Source organism: Erpetoichthys calabaricus, chromosome 3, assembly GCF_900747795.2.
Source record: "Erpetoichthys calabaricus chromosome 3, fErpCal1.3, whole genome shotgun sequence".
NCBI lineage: Eukaryota > Metazoa > Chordata > Cladistia > Polypteriformes > Polypteridae > Erpetoichthys > Erpetoichthys calabaricus.
Genome location: NC_041396.2, coordinates 66,685,173 through 66,710,094, shown reverse-complemented (window position 1 = coordinate 66,710,094; position 24,922 = coordinate 66,685,173). Strand labels below are relative to the sequence as shown.

General features: G+C 39.3%; 1 long non-coding RNA gene across 1 annotated transcript in view; it reads right to left on the bottom strand.

Annotated features, from left to right (window-relative positions):
* Window positions 1-24,648, bottom strand: part of LOC114649659 (uncharacterized) — a 30,642-nt gene extending 5,994 nt beyond the window's left edge. The window contains exon 1 of the long non-coding RNA XR_007934602.1: window positions 24,469-24,648. This is a non-coding gene — a long non-coding RNA (uncharacterized LOC114649659). The remainder of the gene's footprint in view (window positions 1-24,468) is intronic.
* Between the last annotated feature and the right edge of the window lie 274 nt (window positions 24,649-24,922).

Genomic DNA, 24,922 nt, shown 5'->3' with positions numbered 1-24,922 from the left:
ATGAATTTAATCCATTTTGGAATAAGGCTGTAACATAACAAAAGTTGGAAAAAGTGATGCGCTGTGAATACTTTCCAGATGCACTGTATGTACAACATAGAGATGATAGCATACAATTTTAGCCAATAACACGGTCAAGTCAGTGATTGATGAAAGTTGGACATTTTCACCTTTTTAGGCAATGCCTGCTGGATGGAGGACACAACGCCGAATCGGAGGACATGCCCTCCGTTTGCCAGACATCTGGTAACCCTACACTAAAATTCAATACCCTGGAAAAGTGGAATATATGTCAAAATGATTCCCTCTTACTGTACACCCAAATGACAACAACCAATTTCCTGTGAATGTGGCAGAAAAGGTTGTGACAGAAATCAAGGATGGAATAGGGCAAGCCAAAGGCAAGTGGATCATTTATAGAAAGAAACCTCTAATTAGTGGACAACTGGTTGTATTAGTTGTGAAAACAGAATTGTTCTATAAGACAAAAACCATAGCTGATCAATATTATTGTCAGTATTTTGTTGTTTATTTTATGCTAAGGTAAAAAATAAAATTCATTCTGAGGGATTAAAGTTAGAATCCTAAAACAACCCTTGTGATTCAGATGCCGTAAAATTAATTAAAGTAAAAATAATACATTTCTGGAAGGTGTATAATATTAAAACTAAACACTGCCAACATGTTAGCTTCTTATTATATATACTCATTAGCTGTCCCCCTTAGCTCCACCCATGTAGTAGTGAAACAGAACAAACTTTAAAAATCAATTAAAAAAAAATGTAATTCTGGACAAGTGGAAGGTAGGTACCCTCCAATGTCAAACGTTGGCACTGTATCTGATCATGTTCAGTTCTGACGGGAGAGCGTCCCCCGTGTGGGGAGAAAAGCACGTGGCCGTGATATCTCTGCCAATCAGCAGCTACCCTCTAAAACACATGGAGTTCTAATCTCTTTCTCAAAAACATCAAACATTACTCCTTAACAACCTCTAGATCAGGAGTGCCCAATGCGTCAATCGCGATCGACCGGTAGATCACAAAGGTAGAGCAGGTAGATCGCGTTGCATTCAAAAAAATTTTTTTAAACGTTAGTCTATCATATATCCTCCCTATGGCATTTGCCACTTGATTGACATACAGGGCGGCCAGTCTGAGATCTCTTTTCTTCTAACACACTGGTCATCCCGCATGCACGATCAAACGCGCGAGCTACTGCAAAACTCCGGCTGTGATCTAGTTAGCCTTCCAATTTATATCGACTAAAGAAAGGATTTTAAAAAAAAAATTGTTTAGGGAGGGTATGGGCTGGATGTGGAATTGGAAGTGGATTTTTTTTCTCACAATGTCACAATTGAAGTGCGTTTGTCTGATCTGTCAATCTGTCATTGCTATTCTAAAGAAGGAAAATGTGGAAAGGCACTTTTTAACTGTTCATAAAAACTACAAAACTGACTTACTTCCGAAAAGCGACCTGAGAAAGAGAAAGGACGGGGAACTAAAATCACAGTTAATCGGACAGCCGTCATTTTTCACTCAGCTGAATTCAAAAGCAAAGGCAGACACACCGTAGCATCGTTCCGGGTGAGTCACTCGATCATGAAGCATAAGAAGTCCTTCCAAGATGGAGAGATGATAAAAGAGGCATTCGTTGAGACAGATGGCTAGGGAGAAATTTCTGCTGAGATTTCAGGACCTCTGGTCGGAGAAAAAGGAGTTTCTCCTTGTCATTAAACATGCAGAATACAAACAACTTAATAACGACCAATGGCTGCTAGACTTGGCATTTTTTTTCCGATCTGACCAACATGTTGAATGAGCTTAATTTACAGCTGCAAGGAAAAGAGAACTCCCTGGTCAATATGATTAGCTCAGTTAATGCTTTCAAATGAAAAATGCAACATCTGTCCTCAAAGCTGCAGTGCCTTGATTTGGGGAACATCCAAAACCTCGCATCAGAGCTGGAGACGCAATGGAAGGCATGTGCGCAACTTAACAGCATACGCTACACACAGCAGATTGAAAATTGTCTGTCAGACTTTGACAGACGGTATTAAGACTCAGCTTTACTTGAGCTAATCGCTACATTTAAGTGCTATCCATTTAGGGAAGATGTTGAGGGTGATTCACCCGCATCAAAAATTGCAGCATTTTTTCACCTAAAACTCCTCTACAGTGGAGGATGAGATTTTGACACTACAGGATGACATTCAGCTGAAGTCTGGGGCTCTTGGACAGTTTTGGAACTTACTCACAGAGGAAAAGTACCCAAACATGAGGAAATGTACTACCTCCTTGACTGCATTATTCAGCTTTACTTATTTATGCGAGTCAGCCATATCCCACATGAAGATTATTAAATCCAAATACTGTAGTGACCATAAATGTATTGAATTGTTATTGTGCCATAAAGGTTATTCAGTTATGCAAGGTACGACAACATATATTTTATGTATAAAGTATACTCAATATATATATATATATATATATATATATATATATACATTTTTAATGTAGGTAGATCATTTCGACCTGGTCATTTTAAAAGTAGCTTGCAAGCCGAAAAAAGTGTGGGCACCCCTGCTCTAGATGATAATGTCTGCTAAACAAACATGTATGGCTAGATAAGCAGAGGCAAGGTACGCTCCAACACGTGGCAAGAGGTAGACCAACTCGAATGGAGGCTGGCTCTTCCCCCTTCCCTCAGTCCGCAGCCTCTCTCTCAGATTCCCCCAAATAAATCAGTACCACAAGCAAATTATGATACTTAGCGCAATGAGAGAATTTACAAAATTAACCGGAATGTTTAAGCAAATTATAGAAAACAACACAATCTAAATTCGTTAAATAGTTCTCTCGTGAAAAGTGGACAGTCATACATACAGACAGACAGATGTTGGATTTTATATATATTGTGGTGGATTGCCGGCTTCTTTCTCCGGCCCTCACCCCCAGGCCGCCAGGAGGAACTCTCCCAACAGCGTGGACATGCCCCAAGTTCCAGCAGGGCCTCATGGACTATGTAGTTTTTATACACAGCCCTGCTGGATACCTTGGGGGCCACCAGGCGTCGCTGTAGGGGGTCTCGTAGGCTCGCATGTGCCCTATAACCCGGGAGTACGTCACGGTCACGTGACAGGAAGAAACGACGTGCTCCTGGGTTGAAGAAAAGGACTGTTTACCCTGACCCGGAAGGGAAAAGGAACTGTGGACTGTTGAACGGGAACACCTCCGGGTCAGGGTGTATAAAAGTGTGGAGGATTGATTATTGTGTATTGTTTAGTGATTTATTATTGAGTATTGTGGAGAGGAGGGTGCTTTGTGCACTTTATTATTAAAATAAATATTCATATTTGGACTTTTACCTGGTGTCTGACGTCTAGTCTGAGGGTTCAAGGGGTCACGGAGACCTCTATCTATCACAGTTGGCGTAGTCTCGGCAGGATTCTCTGGCCGTCGATTTTGGCAGAGGACCTGAATTTAAATAAATTTTACTGTGGGCAGAGAACCCTAAGAGGACAACGTCCAGACACACAGCAACATCGCCTGAACCTACCTTTACCGGGTCCGTTATGGGGAAGAAGAGAGGTAAGCAGAGCGGCAACGCCAGCGGAGAAGCTCTTCTCATAATGACCGACGCTCGGGAGGAGCGTAGGAGCGACCATACGAAGCGGGAGAAGCCTACGGAGGAAGACTGCATCGAGGTATGTGCCGGGGAAATAATTAAAAATAATTTTGAATTAACTCACTTTGTACCTTGCACATACCTCGGGAAGAATCATCCGGAGGCTCTGCGGGATGCAGACAAGACTCCTGTAAACGGTGGCAAGCTCTCGTTCGAGCCGGTGAGAGAGATGACTGACTTCCGCATGTCGGCAGCCGACAAGGGACACGTGACCCAACCCGAAGCTTTCTGGGAAGGAGGTAGTCCACGTCCCACTGTTTGCTCCTTCTCCGTAGAAAAAACAGACTTGGACTTTCCAAAAGGGAAGGGGGAGGCGAGCGAAGCACCGCTCAACCCGCAAGAAGGTAAAAAGGGCCGGGATGTAGCTGATCGATCTGTCGACAAATTAATAAAGACAGACGGCAGTTTGCCAAAGAAGGCAACCCGGCCCTCGGACGAAGAAAACTCCAAATCCCAGAAGCCTCTGCGAATCCCGTCAGAGCAGGTGCCGACAGCGGACGTGCTCATTGGCTCCCGGCTGGCAGGTAAGGCGAATGCGGAAGTGATCCTGCCTCCGGCCGAATTAAGTAACTTTATAGACGTGCGGGAGCTCAAAAAATTGATCGAGCCCGTACGAAGTATTTTTCAGGTGCTGAATGAAATCAAGAGGATCGTCGGAGACCTGGGGGCGACGGCCGAAGCGCCGGTAAAGAAGGTGGATGACTACCTACGGCGACTAGGACGTGAGCGTCCCGTCTTATATGATTTGGCGGTACAGGTTAGTAAAGACAGTACCGTATATAATAATATAGGGACGCAGTGTGAAACGGGCCCGTGTTTAATAAGTACCGGGTGCCAAAGCACTGCGTGCCCTACAAGGGATTGTGCTGTGATGACCGAAGGGGCGGAGGAAGCGCCGCTTGAACCAGGGCAGCTGAAAAGTGCTGTCTCTTGGAACAATGTGGGGCTGAATACGCCGCCTCGGGTTAATTTAAAATCAAAGGGCGTTCAGACAGAAAAAGGGCTCTCTTTTACTAATAGAGAGACCCAAACTGTGGAAAAGCCCCAGATTAAAAAGGAGATCCTAAGAGAGAAACGGGGGTCTCCTGATAAAGTGATAAGGGAGTTGTCATTAGTTACTAGAGGGGCGGAGGAAGTGCCAATCAAACCAGGGCAGCTGGAAAGTGCTGTTACCCGGAGCGATGTGGTGCTAATGACGCCGCCTCCTATAATACATAGGACAACGGGCGTGCAAACAGCAAAGAGGCTCTCTCTTCTCCATAGAGAGCCTCACGCTGTGCAAAAGCCCCAGAGAAAGCAGGAGATCCCCGAATTAACACGTGGGTCTCCTGACATATTAAAGAAATGGGCAGGGAGCAGCAAGCGGCCGTTAACCCCTCCTTGGCGGAGGAGAAGGTGGAGCTGACCGAATTCCCGAGATGTTTCAGGTCTCGGGAAGAGAGGCCACCAGGAGGACGTCGGCGGTGCTACAACTGTCGGCAACCGGGTCACGTGTGGCGAAGTTGTCCCCAGAGGACAAGGGAGCGGTGGAAAAGAAGATACACCGTTCCCCCAAGGTTCGCCGGGGGATCTAGACAACGTAGCCAAGGTCCGGATGATGCGTTCTCCTGGAGGAGGACGTCCCTCGCGGGGCTGGTAGTTTCGCCCCAGTTGGCTTCGCTAAGGGGGGGGAATTGTGGTGGATTGCCGGCTTCTTTCTCCGGCCCTCACCCCCAGGCCGCCAGGAGGAGCTCTCCCAACAGCGTGGACATGCCCCGAGTTCCAGCAGGGCCTCATGGACTATGTAGTTTTTATACACAGCCCTGCTGGATACCTTGGGGGCCACCAGGCGTTGCTGTAGGGGGTCTCGTAGGCTCGCATGTGCCCTATAACCCGGGAGTACGTCACGGTCACGTGACAGGAAGAAACGACGTGCTCCCGGGTTGAAGAAAAGGACTGTTTACCCTGACCCGGAAGGGAAAAGGAACTGTGGACTGTTGAACGGGAAAACCTCCGGGTCAGGGTGTATAAAAGGACGATGGGAAATCCCAGACGTTGAGCTGAGCTGGGTGGAAGGGTGGCAACGCGTCTGGGAGTGTGGAGGATTGATTATTGTGTATTGTTTAGTGATTTATTATTGAGTATTGTGGAGAGGAGGGTGCTTTGTGCACTTTATTATTAAAATAAATATTCATATTTGGACTTTTACCTGGTGTCTGACGTCTAGTCTGAGGGTTCAAGGGGTCACGGAGACCTCTATCTATCACAATATATATATATATATATATACAGTATATATACAGTGGAACCTCTAGATATGAGTTTAATTCGTTCCAGCACTGAGCTTGTATAGCGAATTTCTCGTATCTAGAATAAACTTCCCCATTGAATATAATGGAAATCTAGTTAATCCGTTCCGCACCCCAAAAATATTAACATAAAAATCAATTTTCCTAACAAATAACACTGATAAATAATATATACTGTAGTCTACCTTTAATAAATAACACTGGTAAATAATCTAACTGATTATTTAAAGAATCAAAACAGGTGTCCAAAGTGCAGTAGAACATTCAATAAATCTTTAAATAAATAATCCTTAAAACAGTTGTGAAGTGGAGGTTTAAAATACACAAGAATGACAATCCTTTAACACGAGGTTAAAACGTCAACAGGAAGCAGTCTTTAAAAAACAGATGACAATCCCCGCTGCTTCTTCTCTGTTAGCGTCAGTGTCTCACCTGCTTCTACCATGCGGGCTCTGCAACAGGCGAGACACTCTTAATGCAGCTGACCTTCTCTACACCGTCCTGCTTCAGCTGTTTGGCTCGCCTGTTCAGCTCACTGTTCAGCTACACGCGAGCCTGCACTCGCTCGCTCTCCCGCACCGACTTCCTACTGCTGCTGCTTCCTGCCTCTTCCTGCCTCCTCCTGCAACCTCCATTCTCTCTCCTCTCTTTTCTTTTACTTCTTCTCCCCCTTAACCGGCTCGCGCTTCTCTATATATGCGGGGAGGACATGGCAGCTGCAGCCCATCAGCCACAGGAACAATCATGGATGTGGGCAGTTTCCCATCTGTGCACTTAGGTGAGAAACGCCCACACTGCAGATCGCCCTGCGGCTCGCTACAGCTACCACGCCCCCTCGCTAAGCCGCGAGCTATACCCACAGCCTGGCTCGTGGCTCCTTATGCGAGCCAATGCTCGTATTTAGATCTGAATTTTTCGCTCATACTTTCCTCATATCTTGAATTTCTTGTATACAGAGGTGATCGTATCTCGAGGTTCCACTGTATATATATATATATATATATATATATATATATATAAATACATATATATAGTGTGTATATATATATATATAATATATATATATACAGTATATATATATATATATATATATATATATATATATATATTATATATATGTATATATATATATATATAGATGTCCATGCTAAATTTTATTTCATGTAGTTTTTTACTATAAAAGTTACCTTTTTTCATTTCTTTTTAATTCCATCATCCTGTGACCCTGAATTAAATTAAGCAGATTTCAGAATGTAATGTTACAGTATTAAAGCATTTATCCCCTTGGATATTTTCATTGTTTATTTTGTTAAATTGAAGAATCTCAATGTATCAAATGAGAACTTTTGTTAATGACCAAGTCAAAACATCAATGTGAAAGTTAAAACCAAATTTAACAGATCTTCCTGAGTTATCCATTCACCCATTCTGGACCCACATAATGCAATTCAGGATTCTTTTTTGCACAAGTACGTGCTAAACCTCGATGGAGTATTAGCCCATTGCACAACATACTCAAACATACACTCATAAACAAAAATCAGTCTTATTGATTAAATTTATAGTCAACTGTTATCCTAACATACATGCCTTTGCGAAGTGCTAAGAAAACATGCACAGATACTAAAAGAACATGCAAAATTAACACAGACAGTGACCAGGCAAAATTAAAAATGTATAGTATTAACCTGAATTCTTGAAAAAATACAACAGAAAGTGACTGATTTACCCCTTTGCTACAACCCATCTAATTTGGCCCTGTTTCAGTTAATCATCATATAATTAGATAAAAGGAGCTTTAGAAATCACATAATTAGATGAAATGAGCTCATCTGTGTACAGTTAAAGTGTTTCACTTGAGTTCACATTAATATCTCTGGAAAGTCCCACAGTTGCAGCTCCTGAAAAAAGCTACATCATGATAAAAAAAAAATTTCTAATCAAATCTTAATTTTCATTAGAAGAAAAATCTCCCAAAACACACTAATGTCCTTTATCAGAAAATTTTATAAAATTCAACACAAAATCCATTTAGATAAGATGTCTTTCTACCTGGGCCAGAAGATCACTGTAATGAAATGGCACAAAGAAGTCAAAATTCACATTAGGGTCATAACCTGAAAGAAAATAACAAAGCTCAGAATATATAGCAATAATATTGGTAAGAGAACAAAGCAGTAAGTCATAATTCTTAAAGAGTACAAATAACCAGAGCCCACTATTATGAGATATAAATTATAATCAGAGGGCAGAAACATATGTCATAACCAGCAAATTCAAGAAATGATGCAAAATTTTTTGTTTGACAAATCCAAATCTTGGATGTATAGTTATATATGTGGCTGATTTTTTTTAAATATCACATGACATTTTGGAAACCATCTCCCAATGATGAGCAACCAGTCTCCTACATGGTGGCATCCATATGAAAAACAAGATAACGCTGAGGCAAAATGTGAATCATTTTTAACCGTGCAAATAACAAAGCAGAAGATGAATATAACCATTAGATTCCTTGACCTCAAACACCATGAAAACCATTCTCAATTAATTTTTAGAGGCAAAGGAACACTTGGGAAAAAATTAAACTTATAAGTCAGATTATGATAAAAATTTTGTGAGATTCAAAACCATAACTGCACCCTAAATTGTGTCTTTGTTTTCATAGCTGAGTCATTCCAAAAAAAACTCTTAATGTTTCCACCACAGAACGTGGATATAGTGGTAACATGATGACATGATGTTTAAAGCACCAGAATAATGGCTGTTGCAAATGATACCATTACTACCAAAAATACAGCTATGCTAACACATATAAAAGCCATATCTCGACATCAGAAATGAAACTAAGTGTATCACAGAGATGTCCAGTGCATTTCTCACAGATACAGTTATTGGACTTATCCAGGTGTAATTTCAGTAAAGTGACTCAATTACGTCAAAACAGCATTAGAACCTGTGCAGAGCAGAGACAAGTGCATCCCAGATGAACGGTCCTACTCTGACAAGCTAAATGAATTTAACATCTTTATCTCTGAGCAGAGGAGACGGCATGAGAGCCTATTCTAGGTTTTAAAAATTCTCAAAGATATTGACAAAACTGGTCCAGTAGAATTCTTTAAGTTAAATAGTGAATCATATATATGATGACGCTTTTGGAAATTAAAGGTTATGTTATATTATGTGACATTTTCAATGATTTTCAGTCTTAGCCTTCATCTACATAATCTTAGTGAATCTGAGGCAGTCGGTGGCATGCTCCTGTGAAGGAAGTCACATAATATAACATGCCCAGCGACTCAGTCCAACTAACCTGCAACTTGCTTGGACAAAATCAAACAGGTTGAAAAAGTTATCTAGTTGTAGAGAGACAGGCTACATGTGCATGAGACCTGACAAGCAATAATTGGTCATCTGTAAGTAAAATGTATAGAATGGAATGAAGAAGATTAAGGAATATGCGTGTTTTAGACTTCACAAACAGAAGAGAGGCTTGGCTTTCTGATGTCTCGTGTTTCACATACGACAAAATCGAGAAAAGGAAAAACAAGGGCCGAGTCAGTGGCTGAACTTGCCATATCTGATAATCCTTTATATAGCACCAGCTCTGTCAGGCAGTATGTTATTGGCTGTCACAAAAATGGGCAAGCATGGTTGTGCTGGAAGGTCTGCAAATTTGATGTGCCCAGCAATTTTTAATCACGTACACTGACATAGTCCAGTGACGAGATCAGTGACTGCTGTTGGAAAATCCGACATACCTCATGACTGGAAGTCACATAATAAGACATCAGCTTTAGGGAAAGTGCATTTAAGACAGAAGCTAGGAAACACTACTTCACACAAAGGGTTAATGGGAATCTCAAACAAATATAGTGAAGCAGTGACCTTAAGAACTTTTTAAAGGTATCTGAATGAGAAATTGAAATAACTTAGCTATCAGTTAGCCAAATAACCTTGATAGAATAAATGGTCTCCACTTCTTTTAATCATACTTCTTATGTTCTAATTCTCAACTGATGTGTATTATTACAGAGTCAGTATATTTTTTTCATATTAATGAAATATACTGCTCAAAAAAATTAAAAGAAAACTTTTTAATCAGAGTATAGCATCAAGTCAATGAAACTTCTGGGATATTGATCAAGTCAGTTAAGTAGCAGAGGGGGTTGTTAATCAGTTTCAGCTACTTTGGTGTTAATGAAATTAACAACAGGTGCACTAGAGGGGCAACAATGAGACAACCCCCAAAACAGGAATGGTTTAACAGGTGGAGGCCACTGACATTTTTCCCTCCTCATCTGTTTTTTCACTAGTTTTGCATTTGGCTACAGTCAATGTCACTACTGGTAGCATGAGGCGATGCCCGGACCCTACAGAGGTTGCACAGGTAGTCCAACTTCTCCAGCATGGCACATCAATATGTGCCTCCAATTGCCAGATGTTTTGCTGTGTCTCCCAGCACAGTCTCAAGGGCATGGAGGAGATTCCAGGAGACAGGCAGTTACTCTAGAAGAGCTTGACAGGGCCGTAGAAGGTCCTTAACCGATCAGCAGGACCGATATCTGTTCCTTTGGGGAAGGAGAACCAGGATGAGCACTGCCAGAACCCTACAAAATGACCTCCAGCAGGCCACTGTTGTGAATGCCTCTGACGAAACAATCAGAAACAGACTTCATGAGGGTGGCCTGAGAGCCCAATGTCCTCTAGTGGGCCCTGTGCTCACTGCCCAACACCGTGGAGCTTAATTGGCATTTGCCATAATATATCAGAATTGGCAGGTCCACCACTGGTACCCTGTGCTTTTTACAAATGAGAGTGGGTTCACCCTGAGCACATGTGACAGATGTGAAAGGGTCTGGAGAAGCTGTAAAGAACGTTGTGCTGCCTGTAACATTGTTTAGCATGACCGCTTTGGTGGTGTGTCAGTGATGGTCTGGGGAGGCATATCCACAGAGGGACGCACAGGCCTCTACAGGCTAGACAATGGCACCTTGACTGCCATTAGGTATCGGGATAATACATTTTATTTATATAGCACCTTTCCCATGCTCAAGGCACTTGAGATGAAATCCTTGGACTCATTGTCAGACCCTATGCTGGTGCAGTGCGTCCTGGGTTCCTTCTGGTATGCAATAATGCCGGGCTTCATGTGGCGTAGGCAGTTCCTGGAGGATGAAGGAATTGATACCATTGACTGGCCCCCACGCTCGCCTGACCTCAGACTGTCCAGAAGCTCAATGATGCCCTGGTCCAGATCTGGGAGGAGATCCCCCAGGATACCATCCGTCGTTTTATTAGGAGCATGCATACAAGCACTTGGGGGCCATACAAACTACTAAGTACGATTTGGAGTTGCTGCAATGAAATTTTGGCAAAATGGACTAGCCTGTCGCTTCATTTTTTCACTTTGATTTTCAGGGTGTCTTTGAATTCAGCCCTCTGTAGGTTGATAATTTTCATTTCCATCAAACAATTGTGGCATCCTCTCATTCCTAACACATTACCCAGTCCATATCATTAGAGATATCCAGCATGATTTTTTTTCTCATTGAGATCTGTTGTGTTTTCTAAGGTCAGATTTATACTTCACGCGACGCATGCTGCAGCGGACGCTCCTGCTACGCAAGCATTGTACTGTTTATACTTGTGCGCATACTTTACGTAAATCTGTAGCAATCCACCAGGTGGCAGTGCGAGATATTATCACGGGGAGAACAGGTTCGGCTTGTCTGTGTTGTGAATTGCCTGTAACACCCATTAAACTCCGATGACACCTTACCACAATATCTCTGAAAAGGATGTTTAATGATTAAATCCATCAGTCCAGGGATTTGTCCATTTCAGCTAGTATTGGGCACGAGGCTGAAACAATCCCTGGACGAGGCATCAGCTCATCGCAAGGTGAATATAAGCACACACATACATGCTGGCATCATTTTAGTGTAACCAAATATGGATTTTTGGAAGGAAACCGGAGCACACTGTGGAAACCAAGCAGGAAAACATGTAAACTCCAGGCAGGGAATATCAGCGACGTGACTCCCTGCAAGACAGCAGCACTAACGCTAAGAGTATTCAATATTTAAACAAAATTACCGATTTATCTGTAAAATGTAACATACATACTTCAATGCATTTCATCATTAAAGTGATATCAAATATAAATCTAAGGATTCTAAAAGTGCAGAGAGAATATCATACATTTAATGTGCTCAGTGTGGTGATCTATTGCTGTTTGCCACTGCTGTCAGTACCAGAGGAAGCCCTACAAAAAAAACGGCACAGAAGGCGGTATGTGAGACTTTTAAAATGTATCGTGTCATTATGATCAGAAATATGCAACACTTGAATATAAAAGCACCACAAATGCATCTGTATGTTGGCATTTTGCTTCACCACTTCGAACTATTCATCAAATATCGAAGTGTGCACACCGATCTCATAAGATCTGCAAAGTGACTTTCTGTCACATGTAGATAGTAACCACAGACTCTGACCTCACATTCCAACTTTTAGCACACTGCGCCCCCCGACTTTTTGCTGGTACTGCAACTCGCGCATGCGTTGCGTTAATTTCTGAGGACCTGCTCAGAGGACGCATCAAATGAACGCTGGGAACGCGTAGCAGCCATGATGCGGGTGTGTACGCATTCTGAGCGTGAAGTATAAATGAGCCCAAAGTATTCATTTAATTTTTTTGAGCAATTTATGATTAAATTTTTTTTTATAGATTTTGAAATAAGTCTTTTAAGGGTATAATTTTCGAAAAGGGAGGCATGATAGCACTGTTGTTAGCACTGTTGTCTCAATGTTGCAAAATCTTGAATTTCTATCCTGAAACCCTATGAGGGTGTGAAAATCCTCATATTGCACTAATTACATGCAAGAAATGAATGAATTAATTAATGAGTGAATGAATGAATCTTTAAAAAAACACCTCAGATATATATTGTACACTTATTTGAAAAAAAAACTCAGTGTCTCCCCTTAATTCTTCACTAGGGAGCTTGCATGTGTGGCTGCATGGAAATGTTAGTCAAGCTCAGCTCAGATTAGGCTGGCATTGTATCTGGAATAAGCAGCTGCAATCATGAATACAAGGAAGAATGTCTCAAGTACAACAAATAATTCATCAGTGGAGTAATCGCACCTTGGCCCTCTCCTTCTTCTTATTTGGAAAGAAATCTTCTCTTTGTGTCTTTGAATTGCATAACCTGTGAAGCACTGTTTACTCCTGTAATCTCGTTCTTTCCCTTCATAGTACATTCTGCATTGGCACTTTTCCCAGTAAGCTTATTTTCTGCCTAATTATTTAATTTGTACTTAACTTAATTCATATTTATTTATTTAAATAATGTTGTTACGCTTGCACTTTGTTTATTTTTGCTTACTCATTGCTATAAATATTTTAGCATTTAAAAAGCCGTGAAGTATCTGGCCTTGACAAACACTATATGAATGAAAAGTGATTAAACCTGTGGACATATTTATACTATGATTCTTCCTGTAAGAGTCTGCTATCATGTGCTTATTTTCAAAGTATTTATTAATCAACAAAGAAAAACAAATATAAAAAATTAAATAAAAATGTTAAGAATAGTCTGTCATTTACAAATCGATGAAGTAAATGCCAGCTAAACCTACAAAGTAACATATACAGCATATAGCTAAATAAAAAATAAAAATACATATAAAAACATCTTTTAAATATATATTAATTAGTGTTTATTGCTACACCCACACTACATTAAATGTCTATGGTTTGAATCTCAGCCATGGGCACTATGTTAAGTTTTTACATTCTCTGCTTTATGTCTATGGGTTTTATCTCTATGGTTTTCCTTCCATTATCCCAAGCACACGCATGTTAGAGTGGTTGACTCTAACTTGGCCCTATATGCATGATAGTGCATGCGTGAATGAGTGCTTTCTATAAGAAACTGGCCACGTATCCACAGGCTGACCAGACAGTCCTGTTTTATACCTAGTGTCACATTTTATTCATAACAGCAACATTTATTTATATAGGACATTTTCATACAACAATGTATCTCAAAGTGCTTTTCAAGATAAAAAAGAGAAAGTTAAAAGAAAAAAAAACAATTAAGATGAGACAATAATTTTAAAGAATAAGTAACAATAAAACAAAGTAAGGTCAGATGGCTGGGAGAATAGAAAAAACAGGAAAGTCCTGTTAGGCTGGAGAAAAAAACAAAATCTACAGAGGTTCCAAGGCCAGCCCCTACTGGACGTTGCACCTAGCATAAATGTTCCTAAATTAGTCCTTTTTGTTTTCATGCTTCACATGATAGGATTTTGGAATGTAACCAAATGTCCTCCTGAATTGAGGGGGATCTGCTCTTCAATCTCATACACATTTTTACAAGGTGCAGAAAAATTCCATGGGAGACCTCCCACCACCTCCCTTTCAATGCACATTTTAACGACACATGGGGGAGTGCTTAAAAATGTCTCATTTTTGGACCATGAAAATCTGGTCAACCTACGTATCCAGGAACAGTTAAAAGTTGAATGATATTTTAGTGTTATTCCTAGGTATCCATCAATTTTCTAAAATGTGTATTCAACACAGAGTCCTGAGAAGCTGGAGCCCTTACCTTTTCAAAACGGAGACCATTGCACCCATGCATTGCTCTTAAGTTCTTCTTTGGGACATGAGGGGGCCTCAGTATGACTTTTAAGCAAGAGTAATCACTTTGGTGTCCTTTTGGTGGTTTTATTTCCCAATGAATCCAGTTCTGCACAAATTATATTTAGAGCTTCAGTTTAGAAGTTACTTTTTTAACGTCTTTCCATTTTGTTTTGCTGATGAGCGCTGACATTTTGTGGCTTTTGAGTCGTCCATTTCAATGGGGATATTTCCATGATGCATCGGTGGTTTGATGCTTGTGACATCATGGGCATGCCATTATAAATGTCACCCGAAAATATCCAAAGACATCTCTCTCTCTTATTGACTTTCAGTTCTGAGGCTTGTTTTGCCCTTTCACTCCGTTCTTTCTCCTAATCCTCAGTTTTTATTGTTAGACTGATTGGCCATTTCGCAGTCAGTACATAAAATAATCAGGACCATCATGGCTTAAATAGAGAAAGTTCTTCTGTGGGCCAAGCAACGTCTTCTGCTTTCAAGTGTGGAAAAATGAATGCTGACTTTCAGTTTGTCATTTTCTTAAATTACCTGGTGAGGTGGAAGGGGTCTTTGTAGAGCCTTGAAAATGCTTCTGACAGAAGATAGTGGGTTAATTCTTAGCTGAATATCCTCTGCATTTTGTAGTATTTGAATCTCATTTCAAATTGTTGTTACTGTTTTATTTTTGAAATCTCTGAATTACTGAAATTGGATCTCTTGTTTAAACTTTAGACTTGTAAAACAAAAAAGGGTAAAAACCTGAATTAGGTTTATATCTGTAATGGGTGATAAAATGGTTAGGGTAAATAAAATAAAGAATTTGGAACATCCCTTTATTGCAATAGTTATCTGCATACTCTTAAATTACATAAAACAAGTAACAGAATAAAATGTGGACTAATCCAAGCAAAGATAGAGAGAAGATGGCAGCCAGCCTCTCTGAATCTTTTGTGAATCAACCGCTTTGGCTAAATACAATTCTATGGCCAAATGCAGTCCATAATGAGCAAATAGATGCAAACCCAGAGAAAAAGCTTTAATCCAGTGAGACAAGGACATTTTTATCCAAATTATTTGAGAAGAAAATACTGTACATACCTGTGGTCTTTGATGAGATCGCATTTTGTCCACTAAAGAAATTCTGTGTGCACTTAACGTGTCTTCCTATTAGCCCCATCACACTCCTGATAGTAATTGCAGTTCCTGTGTCGGTGCCCGTTTTTGGTTGTCCTTCTCATATTATAACACTTCTTACTGATATGACATATATGCCATATTTTAATTTATACCAGGGGTGTCGGGCTCTGGGCCTGGAGGGCCGCAGTGGCTGTAAGTTTTCATTCCTAACCCTTTTCCTAATCAGTGACCAGTTTTCACTGCTAATTAACTCCTTTTCCCTTCATTTTAATAGCCCTGTTTTTAAAGATTCAGTCCTCTGAATTGATTCGCATCTTCATTAAATGGCAGCCAAACTGAAATGAGCCAACAGATGACCAGCTAAATTGGAACGTCAAACTCCAGCCAATTTCACACCAACCAATCTCTTAATGAGAAGTTAATTCTTGTGGTTAATGAAAGCCATTATTGACTATCATGACTTCTTGCTGCTCTCACTCTGCCACAGCAAACTGTTGATTTTCTGTTTTTTCTAAGACCACCGTCAAGATGTTTTGGTGGCCTGAGCAAACCAACATGGCTGAGACCTTCACCTTTCTTTATTTTCAGGTTAGCTGATCATGTGGCGGCTTGTTTTGTGTCTCATTATTATTTGACTGCTCATTAAGGAAGAAGAAACAACTAAGGGGTCTGAGTCATGTCAATTAATACTAAGGCAAAACAAATTAATCAGTAGCAAGAAAAGCTCACTACTTAAGAAGATGGTTAGAATGAAAATCTGCAGCCACTACGGCCCACCAGAACTGGAATTGAACACCCTTGATTTGGACCAACTGTAGCCCATATACAAAATTTCATGAAAATCTGTTCAGGCATTTTTATGTGATTGGTGAACAAATAGACAAGCAAATAGCTTAAAATTTTTACAATGTGTATACTGTAGATAATGCATGTAAAAAGTATATACTATTCCTTACTTGGCTTGTAAGTGGAAGTGTGCTTTAAAAGAATAAATTGTATTGAACGTATTCATGTGCAGAGAGCACAAATTAATTTTTTCTTTCATTTTTTTATAGTTTAATTCAAAAAGAATGTTTTGATACCACCAAATGATTCAAGATTCTTTGTGAGGTTAGTGTACAGTATTTATACCTTTCAACAATATGGCTGGTTTACTGCACTGCTCAAAGCAAACTGGAGAGCGAGCAGGTCAGCAGTTGCCAGTGTTGGCACTTTGAGACCCTTATATAACATCTCACCTCCCCAAGGCATTTAGAAGCGCCCTCCAATTACTAGTGTGTGGGGTTTTAATGTCTCATACCCAATTTGTCATACTCTTTTTTATGTGTCAAACTGTAGTCAAATTACAAAAATATAATAAGTATAAAAAACATACAAAGTGTCAAAAAACTCATTCCTGTTATTACTAATGTTTTTTTCCAAATCCACACCTTTCTGAATTGTGGTCTTAATGTGCATTTTTGCACAAACATGCTAATTACAGTTCTTCTGCCTAGTGCAGTTAATTGTTTCAATGGCTTTTGCTAATTTAATTTCTAGGATTATGCTTTGTGGGTGTTTATTTAAGCAATAAATGTAACACAAGGCACTTACCTATTTAAATGATGTTCAACTTTAATTCTGAAGATGCGAGTCTGGGTAAAACAAAATGAATTCCACTTCTTCCTCTTCTAATATGTTAATTAATCTAATAGCTGCATACTGAAGTTATACATTAAGTGCCAACAACAGGCTTTATGAACTGGGTAGGGGTGGGATGTTAAGTGTTGATTATGTTTTAACATATATTAATCTTCTGGAATGCTGTACTGATTGCTGTTTTGATTGAATTGTATTTTGCTTTTTGTAATGTGATTTTGAGCTTGATAAAATTTTATTAAAAACAACAGCAACACAATTTATTTGCAGTCCTTTTTTTATTTTTAAAACAATGTTTAGTTTTGGACCTGATCTTGCAGTAACCTGGTGGGTCTGAAGAAACATCAAGAATTCAAGTAACAATGCTGTGAAATTTGTCACACATTTTTTGTTTTTTGCTCCCTGTTTGGATGAAGTTTGCTTCTGTCACTTGTTTTTTTAACTTTTGAGCCTTCCATTTGCCTCATTTGTCTGTGCTTCCTCTTTCTCTGGCTGTTTCACCCTCGTATTTCCTTCTGCCTCCACTTCCTATACTGTACATCACATTCTTCAGTGGATCAACGTTATAAAAGGATAACATAAGAAAGCTGCAGATCTGAGGAAACTACTGAATCTGCCTTGCCTGTTTATTAATCCAACAGCTAAGTTGCTATTATATCTATTTGGCCCTTAAAAATAGCAGTCTCCATTTAAAGAAGGTAGCTGAACTTTTTGTTTCAGCAGTCTGTGAAAAAAGTACTTCTTGCTTTCTATCTTACAAATATGTTCCTTTTATGTTCTGTGTTGTCCTTGACCCTATACAGTAATAGTAATACAGAAAGCAGATATGAAATAAAAAAATGGTACATATTCACTGTTATGAAGCCACAATATTAAGAGATGATAGCGATATTAAGGGGAGTGAGCAGGTTAAGATGTATGCAGTACCAAGAACTTGTGGCGGCAGCACTAATACTGAGCTGGGAATAATTAGGCTTCTATCCACCTTCTGTATTTTCATAGATTCTTCAGAAATATCCCTGAATATGCCATGCATTTCCATGCACACTATGATCCCTACACTCTATTGCCTTCAAGTTGTCACTTTGAGAATTAAGTACAGTATAATTTCATACTGCAGGAAGGATGAAAATACCATCAAATGGGATACAAATCCATGAAGGCCATTGTGAAATGTTGAAGTGCACCTCCAGAACAGGTTGTTATAATTTATAGGGTGTGAAGGTGGCGACCATCACTCGTGTGCAGTTCAGTAGTTCCCATGCTCCTTTTTTCATCCCGCATAGCGCTGCCAGCTGCACACTGTTATGCTCTTAAATGCAAGCTGTCTCTCTGTTAAACCTTAAACCTATGGCAAAGAAACACAGCTGCCCTTCAGAACCTTCCTCTTAAATAGTATTTCAATGAGAAACAAACTCACTCTTACGAATCCACTTTGCGGGATCAGCTGAAGGCTTGTAGGCTTACCATGAAACATGCTTCTCACACAAGGTTTAGAACATTTAAAAGACCGAGCCTCAGCCAACCTAACAGCTCATTCTCCTGTCCTCTCTCCCTTGGACTGCGTCTGCTCCAGTCACTGATTCCGAGCCGTTGAACCCTCCGGATGAGGAGAACTTTGTGTTTTTTTGATCTGGAGAGGGGTGCTGGATTGCCACATTTGACAGCTGCAACCTATGTGCTTGTCTGCTGTTGACAATCCCCTTCTGAACAAGGTCTTGTGTTTGTACCTGCCAGTTCAGCATTAAGGATTTTGTTCCTTGGAAACCTGATCCCTTTTCTAGTCTCCTGTGCAACTCTGTGACCCAAGCTTGACAAGTGGTACCAGAACCTTGACAAGATATATTAAAGTATATTTAAATCTCAGTGTCATGGCTTCCAGAAGTTTGTGTTTCTGCTTCACAGTTCCATAGTTATGGGTTCAACTCTAGCCCATACTCTTTATAGCGGTCTCCAATCTCTCTGTCGAGTTTTCCAGGTACTCAGGTTTGTCTACACCTTGTTGGTGGTTCTAAACTGGTCCTACATGCAGTTGTGGCTCGGAATGTGTCCTGTGATGAACTAGTATCTGCTTAAAGTTTGGGCCTGTCATGTGCCCAATGGAGCTGGGATATGCTTCTGTTTCCCAGAGCCTACATTGGAATAAGCATTTTTTTAAAAAATGGATGACTGTGTTTTCAGTTACCACTGCTATCACTAGTGACACTGTTAGATTAGATTAGGTTAGATTAGGTCAACTTTATTAATCCTAAGGGTAAATTCTGATGCATACAACAACAGAAACATAAAAAACAAGGATTCAGACTCACATAACAAATAATGCAGCCAATCAATCTATTGATAAATACAAAAATTAAAATAAATAAATAAATGTGTTTTGTGCAGATATTTCCAAATAAGCCTAAAGAGTGAGTTGGGATTTGCCTGATAGCAGTGGACAGAAAAGGCCCCCAGAGGCACTTCCTGGCACACTGAGGTACAATGAGCTTGTGGCTAAAAGTCAGTGCCTCCTGGGGTGGATTTTTCATGATGACATACAATTTTGCCACTATCCTCTTTTCCACAACAACTTCCAGTGTGTTCTGGGTTCGCCTTGTGATGGAGAAGGCTTTTAGGACAAGTTTTTTTCAGGCATTGTGGTTGTTTTGATCCTGAGGAGACTGCAGCATAAAAGAACACACTGGATACTATGGACTGATAGAATATTTCCAGCAGCTTGCTGCACACATCAAAAGACCTTAGTCTGCTTAGGAAGTACAGACTGCTCAGGCCCTTTTTGTACAGTCCAACTGTAGTGTCAGAACTTAGGCGAGGATAACAGTTTGCTAAGGAGTTGGTGTAATCAAATTAAATTTGAAAAATGTTTTTGCAAGTTAGGAATTTGGTGTTGTATCATGAGTAGTAGGATTTTCAAAGTAGGGGCTTTCTGTAGTGCATCAATTAGTCACCTACTGGTATGTAAGAAGATCTTAACTAAAACTTTGTGTTACATAGCAATATGTGACAAATAGATACGCTACAGCATGCCTTTAAAGTTTTTGTTCTAAAGTGTTAAGAAGATTAATATAATAGAAATTGCTAACTAAGAAAGTAAAAACATATATGGAATTACAACACACACTGAGCAAATTTTATTCTGCCTCCAGTAACAACCTCCATGCGCTGTTGGGTTGCTAATATGGGTAATGGCTTTGTTACAAAGATTATACTTGTAAATTGTACACTGTTAAATGACTACAACAAAAAAGAAAACTATATTTAAATAAAATGTTCATAATATTAATAAACTGATTTTTAGAAGGTACACTTTCTTGAATTATTTCTTTAGTATGGTGCTTTCAAGTACTTATGAAAAGCCTTATGTTTATTGAGCATAAATCCTGTCCTGCTGAGCTGAAGGTCATTATTCATTTGAGAAGCTCTCTTTGGACTGCATCATCTCTTCTAATGCATGCAACTGGTCTTTGAAGCACTCATTGAACTGTGCATTTTATTGAACTCAGATACTCAGTCTATGTGATTTCTTGTGCATTTCTCACTTAATGTGAGTTTCCAGGTTCCTTGTGTCTTCCCGTATCTCAGCCTGCATCCCTGGAGGTCAGGTTTCTGACAAGGACATCTTTGTAATTTACATAAAATCATATTGAAGAGAGAAGCCAGCAGGTGCATATCACATAAATTATACTGACAGTGTCCTTCAAAGTTTAAGGTATGACCAGCACACCGACATCTCTATGAAGCATACATCTTAAAAGTGAGATATAGCACTTTAGTGGTGCTCAGATGGTACTAGGTGAGCCACACACATTACAGGGGTTAAAACTCTGGCCAGTGTCTAACTTCATTGAGCTTTTTTGAATTTAAGTTTAGCAGATGCGCAATGCGTCTTTTGCCTTCAATAAGCATAAGAAATGTAAGAGCAGAGCAATAAGCAAAATGTATTGTTCAGAGCAATAAGCATTATGGGACTGTGATAAACACACAAGGTAAACAGCAGTGTGTCTTGCAGATGATCAGCTGATCCATCATCAAATTTCCCAGATGAGACTGTTCAATTCAGATTGTGTTTTTTAATTCACATAGAAGATATTGGGCAAAGTATTATTGAGAAACAGAAACTTAAATAGTAAATTACTTCTTCTACAACAAAATATTTTCAGTACTTGTGTGTGTGTCCTAGTGTACCTTTAGTTCCTAAAGCCTCCCTTGCAGAGGCTTTGTTTGTTTTGTTTTTTTTTTACAAAATTTAGATATGTTAATTTTCATTATGATCAGCTCATTAAAAATGTCACTTAGTGCAGAAGCAGGAAAACACAAAACCTACTCAAAAACAAAGTTCATTAAAGGTAGGACATAGCCTTTAGGAAACTGGTAACAACAAAAATGTGTAAATAAATGTGTTTTTTTACAAATTACTGTTTTATCTACCTACAGTAATTAATAAGAATATTAGAATGTTTGAATAATAGAAGAATTCTGACTAGAATAGGCCATTCAACCCAAGAAAGCATGTCAATCCTACTCACCTAATTTTTCCAAAGTGGATATCAAGTTGATTTTTAGAGGTTTTTAAAGTATGCCTATCCATCACACTATTAATGTGTCTATGATTCTCGGTATCAAGAAAAACTTTCTAATGTTAGTACAGAATTTGCCATTAACAAGTTTCCACCTCGTCCTCATGTTCTTGTTGTAAAGCTCATTTCATTGTAATAGCTGAAATCCACTGTACTAATTCCTTTCATAAAATGTCTAAAATGTCTCAAGCTCAGTCTAGGTTCAGCTTCTCCAAACATTCCCCATAACTTATACCATGCAGTCCTGGAATCAGCCTAGCCACTCTTCCTGAGGCTTTCTCCACTGCTGTAGTGTCCTGTCTATAGCATGGAGACCAAAATCATACACAAATTATACGATAAATAGGCTTTGTTACTACTGGGAAGAAGGTAGCTTGTAAATATAGACATTTGTTTATGGTGCTCTTTCAGAACCATTGATGAGTTTGGACTATCAGCTTCATTGAAGAAAACCCGTGACTTGAGCAAATTGTCTGCTGCCTTTCACAAAGTGATCCTGGATGGCAATGTAGGACGGAGCCTGTACAAAGGAGAAAGGCAATTTCAAAAGCTCATTCTTCAAACAACTGTGCCCCACTGATAGTCTCTGTCTGTTTGTTATTCAGTCCTACCTAGGGGTAATTCCATGACACATGCTTATGAAATCGAGACTTAGCTGAATAAGTCGGCTCCATGAGTGCTAAGTGTTTCCCATTAAGTCAAGATGGGTTTGGGCAATTCACAATTATGCATGCAGTCTTGAGATCTGAACGGCCCAGGATGTTGTTAATATCTACTATAATTCAGAAATCTGAAGATTGTGTACCTATGACTTTCAGACTGAAACTGATGGGATACTTGATGTATTATGGGACAGCTTGGGAAAGTTAAAATTTTAACTGTCCAATAATTGAACACAAAAGAGAGACAGGAGCAGTCTTTTGAGCAGCTGATCAAAAAATAATAGTTGATCTATAACAAAACAAAGAAATGCATCCATTATAAAGAAAGCAAGAGGGGTTGATTGGCAATCTATAGTACATAAATTTTGTATGTACATAGTAGTTCTGAATTTGTGTATTGTATAATTAGGACCAGACCCAATTTAATCATTTTTATTATTACCTTTCTGTTTTACTGGCATATTCTCAAACTAAAACATTTTTAATAACTTACTAGTGAAATAAACAATATGAGATATTATAAAAATAATAAAGAGGTCAAGTCTATTTAATTATTCACATATGCAATTGAATCCATTCAATGTATGTAACTATTGTTTTACAATGTACATGCAAATACTGTCATGACATATCAGAAATGACAAGGGGCTTTTTTCTGTTCATTATGTTGATTGGTGGTTTATAAGTTCTTCGTATTAAATGAGGACAAGAGGACACTAAGTTAGATAGAAGGTCTTAAAGTGTGGTTCTTGTGCATTACATTGCTATAGACATCTATGTCCTGCTTTATTGGTAACAAGTTTACTGACTTAGGATTGGTGCATTTTTGATAATTGATGATTTTAACATTATGGCACACCACCTTTTAACTTAACTTATTTAATTGTTTCATTATATTATTTACTTCAGCACAGAGGAATGCAGTATGGTTTTTAAAAAATTGACATGCTGCATATTTTCCACACAAACACACACTAAAACACATTGTGCACACTACTAAGTTTTTTCCACAGTACAGGAAAAGTTGCTGCCGCCACCAATAGCCACTAGTCATGGTTGCCTAGCAACCACCGTATCCTAGCTGAGGATAGGCTCACTTTTTTTTTCTTTAGAGATCTTTATTTTAATAACAAATATGAGGCAGGTGCATGCAAAATTATGAATTAAAACATTTCCAGGCAGAAACTAAACATCTTTGATCTCTTTGTGAGTAGTACAAATTTCACTGGAAATGAAATGCAATTTATCTTGATATTTATTGGAGAAACAAAACACTGGAGTTTCACTGCAAATTCAATTTTGTGAAAAACTATTTTGCTCGTCACTACCTGCTTCTGTCCCTGAGCCCACTAGATGTGCTCAGGCTGCCATCTTATTCTCACTAGGTGTCTTTTGGAAAGTACACCAGTTTTATCAAAATTCAGTGTCATTAGGTATGCCTCCTAAAATGTCTCACGACTAGTAGAAATGCCTGGGCTAGTAGAAACATACAGCCTTGTCTTTAATGGAAGATCACCCAACAGACAGTTAACGATGAACTCCACTCTTTCACTAGGTCCATTCCATTTTTTGGGACCATCTTTTGAGGCTCTATTAGAAAAGATGGACCCTAACATTTAAGAACTGGCATTAAAACAATAGGGATATCAGGATATATCTTGTAAGATTTCTAAAAATTCAATGTTAGGTCAAAGCTGATCTTGAGTTTAGGAGCTATCGTGTTAAGAATGTGGCGTAATCCTAGTTCTAAAAAGTCAAAATTAAGGATTTTTTTCAGTGCTCAGACATAAGCTATCATTTACCTCATGATTTCTGAAGAGTAGACCTACCTGTGTCGATTATTCTTTCTGTCCTGAGTTTGCTTTCCACTTCTTTCTCAAGTTTGCTTGTTTTTCTTTTCTTTCTTTATTTCTTCCTCCAGCACTCAAAAGACAAAGTACAATAGTGAAAGCGAGAAAGATTTCAAGAAGCCAAACAATGTAAGTTCTCTGTAAACAACAAACCACAAAACTGGTTGACACCCAAAAGAATCAATTCCTCAATCAAATGTAAATGAGTAAGACTCGGTTTGTCATCTGTATAAAAGTGTTAGTTCCATTCAGTTTCATATGTCATAGTCTTAGTGAGATTTGCACAGATGAAAGAAAGTGCAGCACAGCAGAGGAAATGAACTTACTACGCCTCAGCCTTTATAATTTCCTAACAGATAATTCCATTTCCATTCAGTTACTTCCTGGACTGCACAGGAGTCAAGTGGTACGAGTAAAAGGAGCCCCATACCTG